This window comes from Dreissena polymorpha, chromosome 1 (genome assembly GCF_020536995.1).
Source record: "Dreissena polymorpha isolate Duluth1 chromosome 1, UMN_Dpol_1.0, whole genome shotgun sequence".
NCBI lineage: Eukaryota > Metazoa > Mollusca > Bivalvia > Myida > Dreissenidae > Dreissena > Dreissena polymorpha.
In genome coordinates this window covers 107,823,565-107,836,019 of record NC_068355.1, presented here as the reverse complement: position 1 = coordinate 107,836,019, position 12,455 = coordinate 107,823,565, and the positions used below count along the sequence as shown (strand labels likewise).

At 32.4% G+C, this 12,455-nt stretch overlaps 1 long non-coding RNA gene across 1 annotated transcript; it reads left to right on the top strand.

The window, feature by feature from the left end:
- The first annotated feature begins 27 nt into the window (after positions 1–27).
- On the top strand, positions 28–10,949 carry LOC127843580 (uncharacterized). Its single transcript, XR_008032220.1, has 5 exons — positions 28–209; positions 5,346–5,481; positions 6,443–6,574; positions 7,917–8,042; positions 9,363–10,949. It is a non-coding gene; the product is annotated as an uncharacterized LOC127843580 (long non-coding RNA).
- Positions 10,950–12,455: the final 1,506 nt, after the last annotated feature.

Below are 12,455 nucleotides of genomic sequence, written 5' to 3'. Positions count from 1 at the left end.
GCCGTAAAGAGACTGATACCGAAAGTTGGTCGTAGTTTTCAAGATGGCGTCTGTAAATCTCCACGCGAGAAATCTCGCAACGAAGACAAAATTATCATAAATGTTATTTAATTGTTTTGACGATGCAAAAGCTTACATAAAAAGAAATGAAATTGATACGAATAACCGTTACATAATTGGTTACAGCACAACAAACGTTGGTAATTCAGGTAAATTCATTGTATTATTTTGTATCTTATTTTAACATTTTAATTGACTTGTTAGCCAATACTTAAAAATTATTAACAATAAAGTAACTAAGAATTATATTTCAAAATAAATCAATACATTAATTTGAATGGGTGCTGGATGTTTCGGTAAATGACCAGTTCGGTAAATTGATTTATAGAGTAAAAGTCGTGGATGTTTCGGTAAATTGATTTTATATAGGAGGTATACCTACAACGAGGTGTTAATGACACCTATTATCGGCTTACAATAACATTGGGGGCATTTATTTGCAAACTGTGGATTACTTTTGAGTTGAGTAATTAATGCCATGCCTAAGGTAAAGAATTTAGTTAATTTTACGATTTAAATAACGCAATACTGTTGTTTGGTTTTTAAATTGGTGCTTTTATTTAATTAACAAAATTATAACATAATAGTAAAAATAAGAAATAATGATTTATGGCGGAATAAATGTAAGCTCTGCAATTACGTTTAATGCTATTTTAAAAAGTTTTTTATGATTAAAGAATAAAGGTTTCATGTTGAATTTTATATTTATTTATATGTTTTATTATTTCTTTCTGGTTGCGAAAAACACACAAAAAAACAATATATAAAATTTAAAACGTGTACGTAATTAATAAAAAGTAATATAATGATACGCGTTATGTTTTATAATTATGTTAAGTGCGCGTGTCATTGAACGTTGAGTTAAGCGAAGAGATACACATACTTGAAAACTGATAAAATTGACATATAACACAACGCCAGCCGAATGAATACACTGTGTAATAGCAAGCTGCCGTGATGATCATTATCTTATCAAATTAATACACTGGCACCTGACTACTGTACTGGAACAATGGGTTTTACGGCCAAAATAACTGATATCATTTTTTGCCCTAACAAATCGGTTCAATAAATAAATAATAACTGATCTACTTTGTAATCCGTTTTATTTACCATATAATATAAATAAGCAACAACTAAACCTTGGATACTATATATATATATTTGAATATTTCATGTCATTTAAAAAAAATGAGGGAGTAAGCACATATTAATTAGATACATTTTTGACGCACTACAATATTTTTACATTTTTATCACACATTTTTATCATTCAGATTTTCTAATACAAATTAGATACATGTACGACACTGTTCAATTTAATGTTACATTTCAACCATATCAGTCGTTCATCTTTCAAGCCTCGTCGTCGTCGAGCATGTGGTGGACCGCTGTGGATGGTCCGAGGGCATTGATGTGGCTGATGATCCTCAGAAGTTCAGTTGTTGTCAGCTTCTCTTCTTCGTAGTCATCCCATGCTTGATGCAGTCTGCCGTGTATCGTAACATACTTCTTCCGCCTGATCTTCGTGAGAAGGTGCTGGCTCACCAGCCGTATATGAAGATCAACAGTCTCAGATTCCTCTCTGAGAAGGTTGGCCAACTTGTAAAGCCCGAGGTTGGCTGAACACGCTCGTGCGTTGATGCGTCTATGCCATCCTGTAATTATAATAAAAACATGTTTGTACTTAATAACAAGATTATGTCATTTTTTTATCAGTTTTTAATAACATTATTATGAAACAAATGCTTATTACCGTTATAGTATGATATGAAAGTATAAGATTAATATACGAAACTGTTTGTAGGAAAAAAAAGCGAGAAATTTATTTACATACGAACAAACATATTTGATCTTATTATTTTAAACCACCGAAAATTAACCATTACATAAACATGAGGTAGTTTGCCAACATAATGAATATGTTGCCCAGCTCTTGCCACGTGGAGGCCACCTCTTGTAAGAGCCACATTATTATATTTTTTTAACTGCTTTAATTAAGGTATTTATCAACTAAATGTTTAAAAACATATATAAAATACAAAACGATCATGACCTTAATATATAATTTACCTCCATCGATTAGAAATTTAATAGGTTGCAAGCCTGGATAATTAATAATAACACTTTGCAAACATCGTACATTTAAACAGATAATTTAATTAGTACCAAACAACTCAATTAATGTACATCAAAATTAATCCACAGTTTGCAAATAAATGCCCCTAATGTTATTGTAAGCCGATAATAGGTGTCATTAACACCTCGTTGTAGGTATACCTCCTATATAAAATCAATTTACCGAAACATCCACGACTTTTACTCTATAAATCAATTTACCGAACTGGTCATTTACCGAAACATCCATAACCCATTTGAATTAAGTATGTACATTTATGTTTAACATATTCTAAGCTTCTTTTTATTATGCCAAACAATTTATGTACAAAATGCAAAAGTTACTAGATTATTCAAGTGAATAATTTTTATTTAGTTAAACTGTTAAAGATTTAGATCACACAATGAATGATAGAAATTGAAATAAATTGCTAAAATAAGTGTGTGATTTAAATGTGTAGCAACCCAAATTTTGAATATTGATTAATAATTTTGAATTTAATATAAATATTTCCAAACTGTAAAATATAAATTTAAAAATGATCATGAAGCAATGAAAGTCAAATCAAAACTAACTTTTTTCATTACATTGGGACTGGGTAGGATATGGACAGGATGTGGAAATGGTCAGGTGTGAATCCCTAAGACATTCTTGTGAAAAATTCTTGCTTAATTACATGGGTGGTATGTGTCAACCTTTGGAATGTATCATCCTTGTTTATTTGAAAGAATGTGCCAATCAACATCTTAGCTCATTTTAACTGATCATTAAACAGAAACACAACAGAATTACAAATTAATTTATTTTGTTTCAAATCATAATTTTTATTCATAATATGGTATACAGCAAAAACAATGTTTAGTTTTGAAAACCGTTTAATGAAAGTTTAAATATATTTTAAACAGAATCACAACACAATTACTTATTATTTTATTTTATTTCAAATCATCAATTTTTACTAATAATATTATGGTATACATGAAAAACAATGTTTAGTTTTGTAAAACAGTTAATAAAATTTTAAATATATGTACCCTTTTTATATTATTTAATTATCAACCAACAATGTTCCAGATCAATCATACATGTGATCATTTAATTAAATCAGTCTGAAGTACATATAAACATATTAAGGAGGTGTGAAAAACAACATCTTTTGATCATTTAATAAATATTCAAGAATAATTAACAATCAATTTTTATTTAATTAGTTTTAATCAATTTAAAATAATATGTCGCTATATTACTATTTCATTCATAGTGTTATAGACTTACAACAAAATATAATTAAAAATAACACTACTCACTGATTAATATATATATATATTATATATATGTACTAAAATACTCCTTCATTAACCATTCTTCAATCACATACTTCATTTTCTCCTACCTAAATATACTGATAATAAAAAAAAATGTTGGGAGGAGAAAAGACTAGGGTTTGGGAGGAGAAAAGACCAGGGGAGAAACGTCCAGGGGGAGAAAAGACCGGAAATCGTTTTGTGGACCTTCCTCTAGTCAGTATTGTAAGGACAATTTGGCAACATGGTTAGGAAACAAAAATTTTGCTGTAAAGAAACTGCAACCGCATGTTTGTCAAAGTTTTCAAGATGTCGTCTGCCAATCTTCACACGAGAAATCGCAATGAAGACAAGATACTTTTATTTAATTGTTTTAACGATGCAAAAGCACAAATTTAAAAACATGAAATTGATAGTATAATTGTTAAATAATCGGTTATAGCACCAAAAAATTCGGCATTTCCATTTTTGTTTTCCTTACAATATTGACACTACCGTTTTGTAGACCTTGACTAGAGTGAATATTATTAATGAAATTGTTGTCAAATATTATCAATTATTAGTTGAAGAGAAATACAATTACCTTCCATTATTGTCATTTTGAATACATTGAAGCGAGCTCTGATTATTTAACAAATTATAATCCCAGTGCTTTTTAAATAAACACAGTAAACTTCTAATGGAAAATAACGGTATTAACTGTTGGCAATTCAGCGTACATTGTTCTTCATGCACTTATTTTCATTTATTTATTATTAAGTAACAGCTGTGCAATCTGATAATACTGTTCTGGATGCATGGATATTTATACCCAGGTGATGATAGCCATGTATTCACAGCCATGGCAACACAGGGGCAATAAGCAGTGTTTTCTCAGAATTTGATTAGTATGTTAATAAATAAATCACTTGAATTTGTACCAAAAAGCGTATGTCCTTCAAGATGAGCCATGTTAGAGCAAAACATTAAAAAAAAAATGTGAAGAATAAGTTTATTTTTTTATGTTATTATTATTTATTCACCATTTACTAAATTAATACTAAATTTACACTGGCACCTATAAATTCTGCCACACTCATATATTTCTTAAATGATGAAATGTTTGCAATACACCATGGTATTAATTATTTTTATACAATAAGTTTGTAAAGACGTTATCAAATCTATTAAGCTTTTATGTGGCCTGAATATTTATCACAACGGGTAAGTAGAAAAAAGCATGCCTCACAGATAGCTTTTTACTTGCATTGATATTTTGACTTAAAAAAAATTGAAATAATTTTTCCCCAATTGATAAAGTATTGTTCATTTCCATATCCTGTCACAAAATTTTTATAAATTGTCTTTCAAAAATCAAAAAAGTTTTAAAATGAAGACTTATGAAGGTGAAAACATTTGTACTTTCTCTTTTTTTTTAAGAACAATGTGATTCTATGTACCTTTATCTACTATTTTTATGCCCCCGGTTCGAATTGTCGGGGGTATATTGTTTTTGGCCTGTCCATCTGTCATTCTGTCCCAAAACTTTAACCTTGGTAACCTTGCGATAACTTTTGAAATATTAACTTTTGAAATATTGAACATAGCAACTTGATATTTGGCATGCACGTGTATCTCATGGAGCTGCACATTTTGAGTGGTGAAAGGTCAAAGTCATCTTTCAATGTCTAAGGTAAAACAAAAATCAAAGCGGCGCAATAGGGGGCATTGTGTTTCTGACAAACACATCTCTTGTTCCTATTAAATGAATGAATTCATGATATGGATTGTTTTTGTTTAATTTCAATTTTTTGTGTTTTTTAAATAAAGTGTATACATAAGCAGAAAATTAAAAAAAAAACTGTTTTGATGAATAATTTCAGTTGTTACTTCATCCTCCCATAAGGTTTTTTGGGTCCATGGGTGAACCCTTACATGTATGTGAGCCTTGGACATCAGGTTCTGAAATGCCATCATGGTACAGACAAGAATAAGAAGAAAAAACTGGAAAAGGAGAAGGTATTGGACAGAAAAATGGTAACCTTCCCCTCCATGCTTGTCATTGATTTTTAGCTCGGCTGTTTTCGAAGAAAACCCGAGGTATTGTCATAGCCAGCTTGTCGTGTCGTGTCCGTCGTCGTGTCATTGGCCGTCCGCGTCATGCTTAAACCTTAACATTTTGTCATTGGCTCTAAAATCAAAGTGCTTCAACCTACAACTTTGAAACTTCATATGTAGCTGCACCTTGATGAGTTCTACATGTCACACGCATTTTTGGGTTACTAGGTCAAAGGTCAAGGTCACTGTGACCTCTTAAAAAAAATCTGACAAGCTTTCATATATTAAAAACTGCACCCGCAGCCGAGCGTGGCACCTTTTATGCGGTGCTCTTGTTAGCTTACCTGAGTACCTTGTTAGTATGCAGAATCTTTATTTTCATAAACAATACAATAGCAATGTCTCATATAAATCAGTTTTTACTGAATTGGAAAGCATTGTATTTAATAACAATTTTGTTAAAAAATATGATCCAGATGAATCAGCTAAATGTACAAGAATCTTGTATATATAAACTTTGAAACATCAATGTAGCGCATCCTGTAATCCATTTAATGCACAAATAAACAATGTACATGTAATGATGGACAGAGAATTTTAAAAATGTTCTTAAAATGGTGTTGATTTCAGTGCAGAACAAAAAAATTTGGTCTTATTGTCTTGATGAATGCTCAGATAAAAATATAAAATTTATTTCTTTGGACTTTGTAAAATGCCAACATTGATCAGATTATTCCATGAAGAGTAAAATGTTAACCCTTTTGTTTTATACTGACTAATATTATGATGAAATTAGACTTACAGTATCTGTTCTTAAACAAATTTGGTCCAAATAGTTGTCAAAACTCAACACTGTGTGATATCAGATAAAATATGCATGTTCATGTACATAAAGTTGTAAAGATATTAACATACTTTCCAGACAAAGACAGTTAGCAGTGAGCAACATTCATATGCTAAATAGAAAACAAGGCATGCAGTGCAGCTCTCCAAAAAATTGGACTGTCCTGCTTCTATCATTCTGAAGGAAGTGTTGATATTCACCCCTGAAGAGGTTGGATGTGTTGTTTTTATGCCCCCCCTTCGAAGAAGAGAGGGTATATTGCTTTGCTCATGTCGGTCGGTCTGTCTGTCTGTCGGTCCGTCCACCAGGTGGTTGTCAGACGATAACTCAAGAACGCTTGGGCCTAGGATCATGAAACTTCATGGGTACCGAAGTTCAGCAGTCGATTTTCTATTGTTCTTAGAAGACAACGGACGATGTATCGATAGACAAATTGCTATTTTTATTTTTCGCCACTTTACAGTATTTCACAAATGTTTAATATTTTCGAAGTTATTTTTACATGTTTTTATTTGGACTTATTACGAAGATTATTGCATTAAAAACCAATGTAAACATGAGTATTTTATTATCGGCGGACATTTAAGTAAAAGACGAGTCGGCCTTACCGTAAACAGTCATTATTCTTCCGCTTTGGAGATTTATTACTTTAAAAAAAAGGCACAGAAATATGTTTATTTTTTATTTTTATTTAGTACCTCATCCATAAGTCGAGTTGACTTTTAAAGTCAATTTTGGGAGCGTTTTTAGGTCGACTTATGGCCGCAAATTTACGGTAGATTGATCATGACTCGCAGATGACCCCTATTGATTTTGAGGTCAGTAGGTCAAAAGTCAAGGTCACGGTGACCCGAAATAGTAAAATGGTTTTTTGATGATAACTCAAGAACGCATAAGCCTAGGATCATGAAACTTCATAGGTAGATTGATCATGACTTGCAGATGACCCCTATTGATTTTGAGGTCACAAGGTCAAAGGTCAAGGTTTGGGTGACCCGAAATAGTAAAATGAATTTTGGATGATAACTCAAGAACGCTTTTGCCTAGGATCATGACACTTCATAGGTACATTGATCGTGACCGCAGATGACCCCTATTGATTTTCAGGTCACTAGGTCAAAGGTCAAGGTCACAGTGACAAAAAACGTATTCACACAATGGCTGCCACTACAGCGGACAGCCCATATGGGGGGCATGCATGTTTTACAAACAGCCCTTGTTCTTTTATTTAATTTACCCACAAGCCGGACAATTACTGTACATTACATTGTTTTATTGTAATCATAAAACTTAAGAAACCTTACTATTGCACCAATGCTCAAAATCCACTGGTTATATCATCAATTTCTTCTGATTCATACAAAATGTACATTTGTATTGTGTTTGCTTCATTTTTATTGTGTTTGCTTCATTTTTATTGTTTTTACCTCTGAAAACGTGTGATAAGCAAAATATGATGACAATTAAATTAAACATCTTCATCCAATCATTTTTTGCTATTTTTTGTTTTAAGCACTGTTTAGGTTGTCAACATTATGTCATTTAATTCAAGGGTTCATCAAGCGAGCTGGACAAAAAAATGGCTGATTCTAATGTGAGGAGTGATCTGAGTAAAGGCATCAAGAAGATAATGGTGGTCTTTCCTAACATCGAACACAAGTACCATACAAGTGGAGAGGTACTGATATGTAAAGTAACACTCTGTAAAGTTAAATTTCTGTTGTTTCATTTGCTGTAACATGTGAACAAACTTGTCAACAATTGCCCCATCATGGGGATTTCTTGTTTACCTGTTTACCTGGCACGTAATAATTAAAAAAAAATGTAAAAATCTTTGAATTTGATTTTTTGCAAATGTTTAAAACCAAATACAAAGACTTTGCTTCATAGCTATTTTTACCAGTGTTAACTAAAAGATTAATAGGATTAAGCAGAATATTTAAAAATGTCATCAGACTGCTCCAGCTTTAAACCTGATTTGATTGGCAGCTTTCTGTACCTTTACATTATCCTAGATCTTTCCTTAAAAGATGATGTGTATAATAAAATAACTTACAATTTATTTTCTCTAAATGCTTGAGTTTTGATAGTTGTTATTTTACATCAAAGAATATAACTAAAGATTGTTAAAAGCATGCTCCTGGAATCAAAGGTAGCTACACGCCAGTGGTCGAATCTTTTATATGGACTTTTATTAAAAAATGACTGTTTAAAGACTTTCTTAAGAAGTCAAAGTTTTGCAATTATTAATATAATAATAACGAAATAATGAGGAGAAGAAGGACATAAAGATTATGCCCTGGTTTCCATTATAATTTCTTTATTATTCCCTGCCGAAAGGCATAGGTATATTGAACTTGCAGTTGTCATTCCGTTTGTGTGTGTGTATGTCCATCTTTCGCAATCAGCATATTGCAATATGTCAACTAGTAAATTACCTAGGTTGATGAAATTTGGTATGTTGAAAGAGGGACTAATAGCTGAATGTAAAATTTCCTTCATTTCTTTTTGCCTCCTGCGCAAATTATTGCTGAGTTTAAAGAAATGATTGGAAACTAAAAGCGTGCTGACTCAAAAAGTACGTAAGCAGAGTTGATAAAATTTGGAGGGCATAAATGGCCGTATTGGGAATATGCACTTCATGTCAGTTTCTTTAATATGGTTCAAATTGCTGATTGCTATGGTTATATAAATAAAATGCAGCAAATATCCACTAGGGGGCTGCTGTTTTGTCTGTTAACAAGCTCTTGTTAATGTAAGATTCAAATTTTACTGATTATCTTAACTAATCAGCAACAACGCACTCTGGGGTCACACTTTCTGTCAGACACTGAGACATCTACATCTTTTCAATTGACTGCTCTTTATAATAATGTATTTATATTAGCTTGAAGATCTGTATTAAATGCAGATGCTCGTAAATTGGGGTGATAATGTTTGCAAAGTGCATGTTTATATTAATTGCTGCTATTTATATTTCTTATTGAATCTTCAACAGAACGCTGGGCTGTTGCAACGTATCGACAGTGATGTTGCCTCAAAAATTAAAGAACTCGTGGTGGAAGAGGACGTTGCAAATGTTGAAGAAATGCAACGCCATCTGACCTCATTTGTTATGAAGAATGTAACACCTGCTCCATCAAGAACTAATAGGAGATTTGCCCCTACACAAAAAGTGATCAGATATCACATGAATAAGGCAGCAAAGAAGGGTTGTGATAGCAATTATGGCCAACACAGCTTAGTTCAGCTAGTGAGTGTGCTTAGTGTGTAACTAACAGTTACTTCAATACAGATATATATATTTATCACATGCCATACCCTGCTTCCCCATGTAATATAACCATTACGAATATTTTTATCTTACACATGTGTAATATACTTTTTAAGGATTTTCATTGGCTTATTTTCGTTTGATTGACCAATCGCATTTTGTTATTTTGCTGAAATAGCATTGCAATGTCAAATGTCTTATATATTTAATGTTGTGCCTTTCTTTTATTAATACGCTCTTCTTTTCTATATTTTGTAATATGTCCGCAAAACAAAAGCGTTCATATTTGCGTCCCTTTATTGCTTGTTTATATTTTTTCTTGATTAAAAATCGATGCATTTTTTAGCATTTGCGTATAACCATAGTTTATTCGATGTTTTGGTATGATTTTCTTGAAACGAGATGGTTTGCCACAGACGTGCATGGCAGAAATGTATAGATTGTGTGTAAACCATTTCACCATTTCACCCATTTCACCTTGAATTGGTAAATATTAAAGATGAAGTTCGTATAAAAAATGCGTTGTTAAAATGTCAACTTTATCTGCATTTTAGGAGACGTATGTATTTTTAATAATGGTATGATTGATTGAGTGTTCCAACCTGTAATTAATGAGTTTTCATGATGTTAACTGTGTATAGTTGTGAAATTAACCATATTCGTCGTTATCACATTAGTTATGGCGACACTCTTCAAAGATGATCTTACAATACTTAAAGTTGTAATTATTTTTTATTTGTAACCTTTTAAGTCTAGTCCGGGTTTTCGCAACAAATAAATTTAACCAAACATAGGACTGCACTCAACAGCACTTATGTGGCCAAGGATGGTTAAATCTCATAGATGTGTGTTCATATTGAAATACCATATAAAGTTGTATATATTTATGTATGCATGCATGTATGTAATGATATACATATTAGATATATTTAGTCTTATACCCTAACAATTGATCCATATGCATCACGCACATTAACCCATTGAACATTTACCAATAAAGTGTACTCCTTTTTATCATGTTAATGTCATTAATTAAACAACTGAAAAATCAGTATCAATATGTTCGTCCCCATACTGCAAATTCTTCTTATGGTATGTCTGGTGAGTAAATTAGTAAATTTTAGATACGCAGTTGCAATATTACATGAAATCATGTATTCCCTTCATAAACATACCATGTTAACCAGTTCAAAACAATATCGTCCAACCTTTATCTTCTACCATCACATATAAATTGTATAATCCATATATAATGTAAGCTATGAGCTTGTATAAGCTATGTTGCTGAATAAATGTTGTTCTTGTTCTAAGCATTTTTGTTTGTAACAATTATTGTATTAAAACGGAAGAAATGACATTATCAGAGAACATAAAGTTATTGACAATAACAATCCATCAATTATAAGGTAATTACAATGTATAACTTCTAAAATGTAATATAGACGGTATAACCCTTTCTCCCATAAGAAGCAAAGTGAAAATTGATTTTGCAACCAGCATACACCCAGAACAGCAACTCGCAGTCTGTTAAGGTTTTATGCTGTTTGTTACTCATCAGTACATAAGGATTGGAAATGAAGCATTTAAAACTTGAATATATTAAGAAAGGACTTAATTTAATTTTCTAAAGGACTTAAAATGCGTCAAAGTGCATTTCTGAGAGGTAAAGGGATAAGCACATGAGATTGTTTGTTTGTCGCTGCTTTATAGGGGTCCTTCATTTATAAAACACAGATAAATAGGGATCCATCCCTGGTTTCACCCGAATTGTACCGTATAAGCACGAAGTGGATGTTGTCTGGATGCTTTTTTGGAGGGGGGTGGGGTATTAATTATACAATGGTAAAAAAAAAATATAAAAAATAAAACACGCAGAGATTTTATGCACGTACATCAATCTAATTAACTTAGTTATTTGATAGCATTAAAGCACAGTCAACAGAAGCCCCCCCCCCTCCTCCCGGAAGCTCCTCGATTTAACTGATTTTGAAGGCTTTGTCAACCACTTTTCGAACATGTCACGCCTTATTTACTTTCATCAAAGTACCTTCTTATAATGCCAAAAGTATGCATAGTTTATACGCCAGGCGACAGAGAGTATAAAGTTAAAACATTTTAGCGATTGTCTGTGATTATTGGGCAATGCTGAGTACGAAGAAGAAGAAAAAAATAAGTTTACATAGGTGATTTAGATCTAGCTAAGGGTGAAACGTCAACTTATTTAACTTTACTTTGAAGATTTTAAGGGGGGGGGGGCGTACGCCGCGTCCGCTCCCCTCCATTGGAGCCGCCTATGCTTAATGTGTTGACTCTCGACTCAGGTTGATAGGGCTCTAAATGCTCTATAATGCACGTACGACCGTATGTAAATGTTACTGGGCCCAGACTACCGTTAACCATCATTTTTAAACACGAATATAACCGTTTACGCGGGATATAAAAAAACGTTGTCTGGACGCAGAATAATCGGCGCTCATTAGTTCCCAAACGCTATTGCACCCGTATTCGCGCAGATAGTCCATAGATAGAAGTCAACGAGTTATCCTATGCATATCCCAAGCTCACTCAATTTTTTGACGCATGTATTTGTAGGGTTCAACTATGGGATAATGGACGTATATAAGCGCATGTCATGTAAACTGAGCACATATCATTTGGGAACAATAATTTATAAACCCGATTTTAACGTACATTATAAGCATGATGCAAACGTTATCTGGATAAAGATTTGTAGGCGCCCATTATTTCACCAACGCTATAACGCCCGTATAAAAACTTGCGAAGAGACGCAGAGACGCTGGCAAATAGAAGTTACAG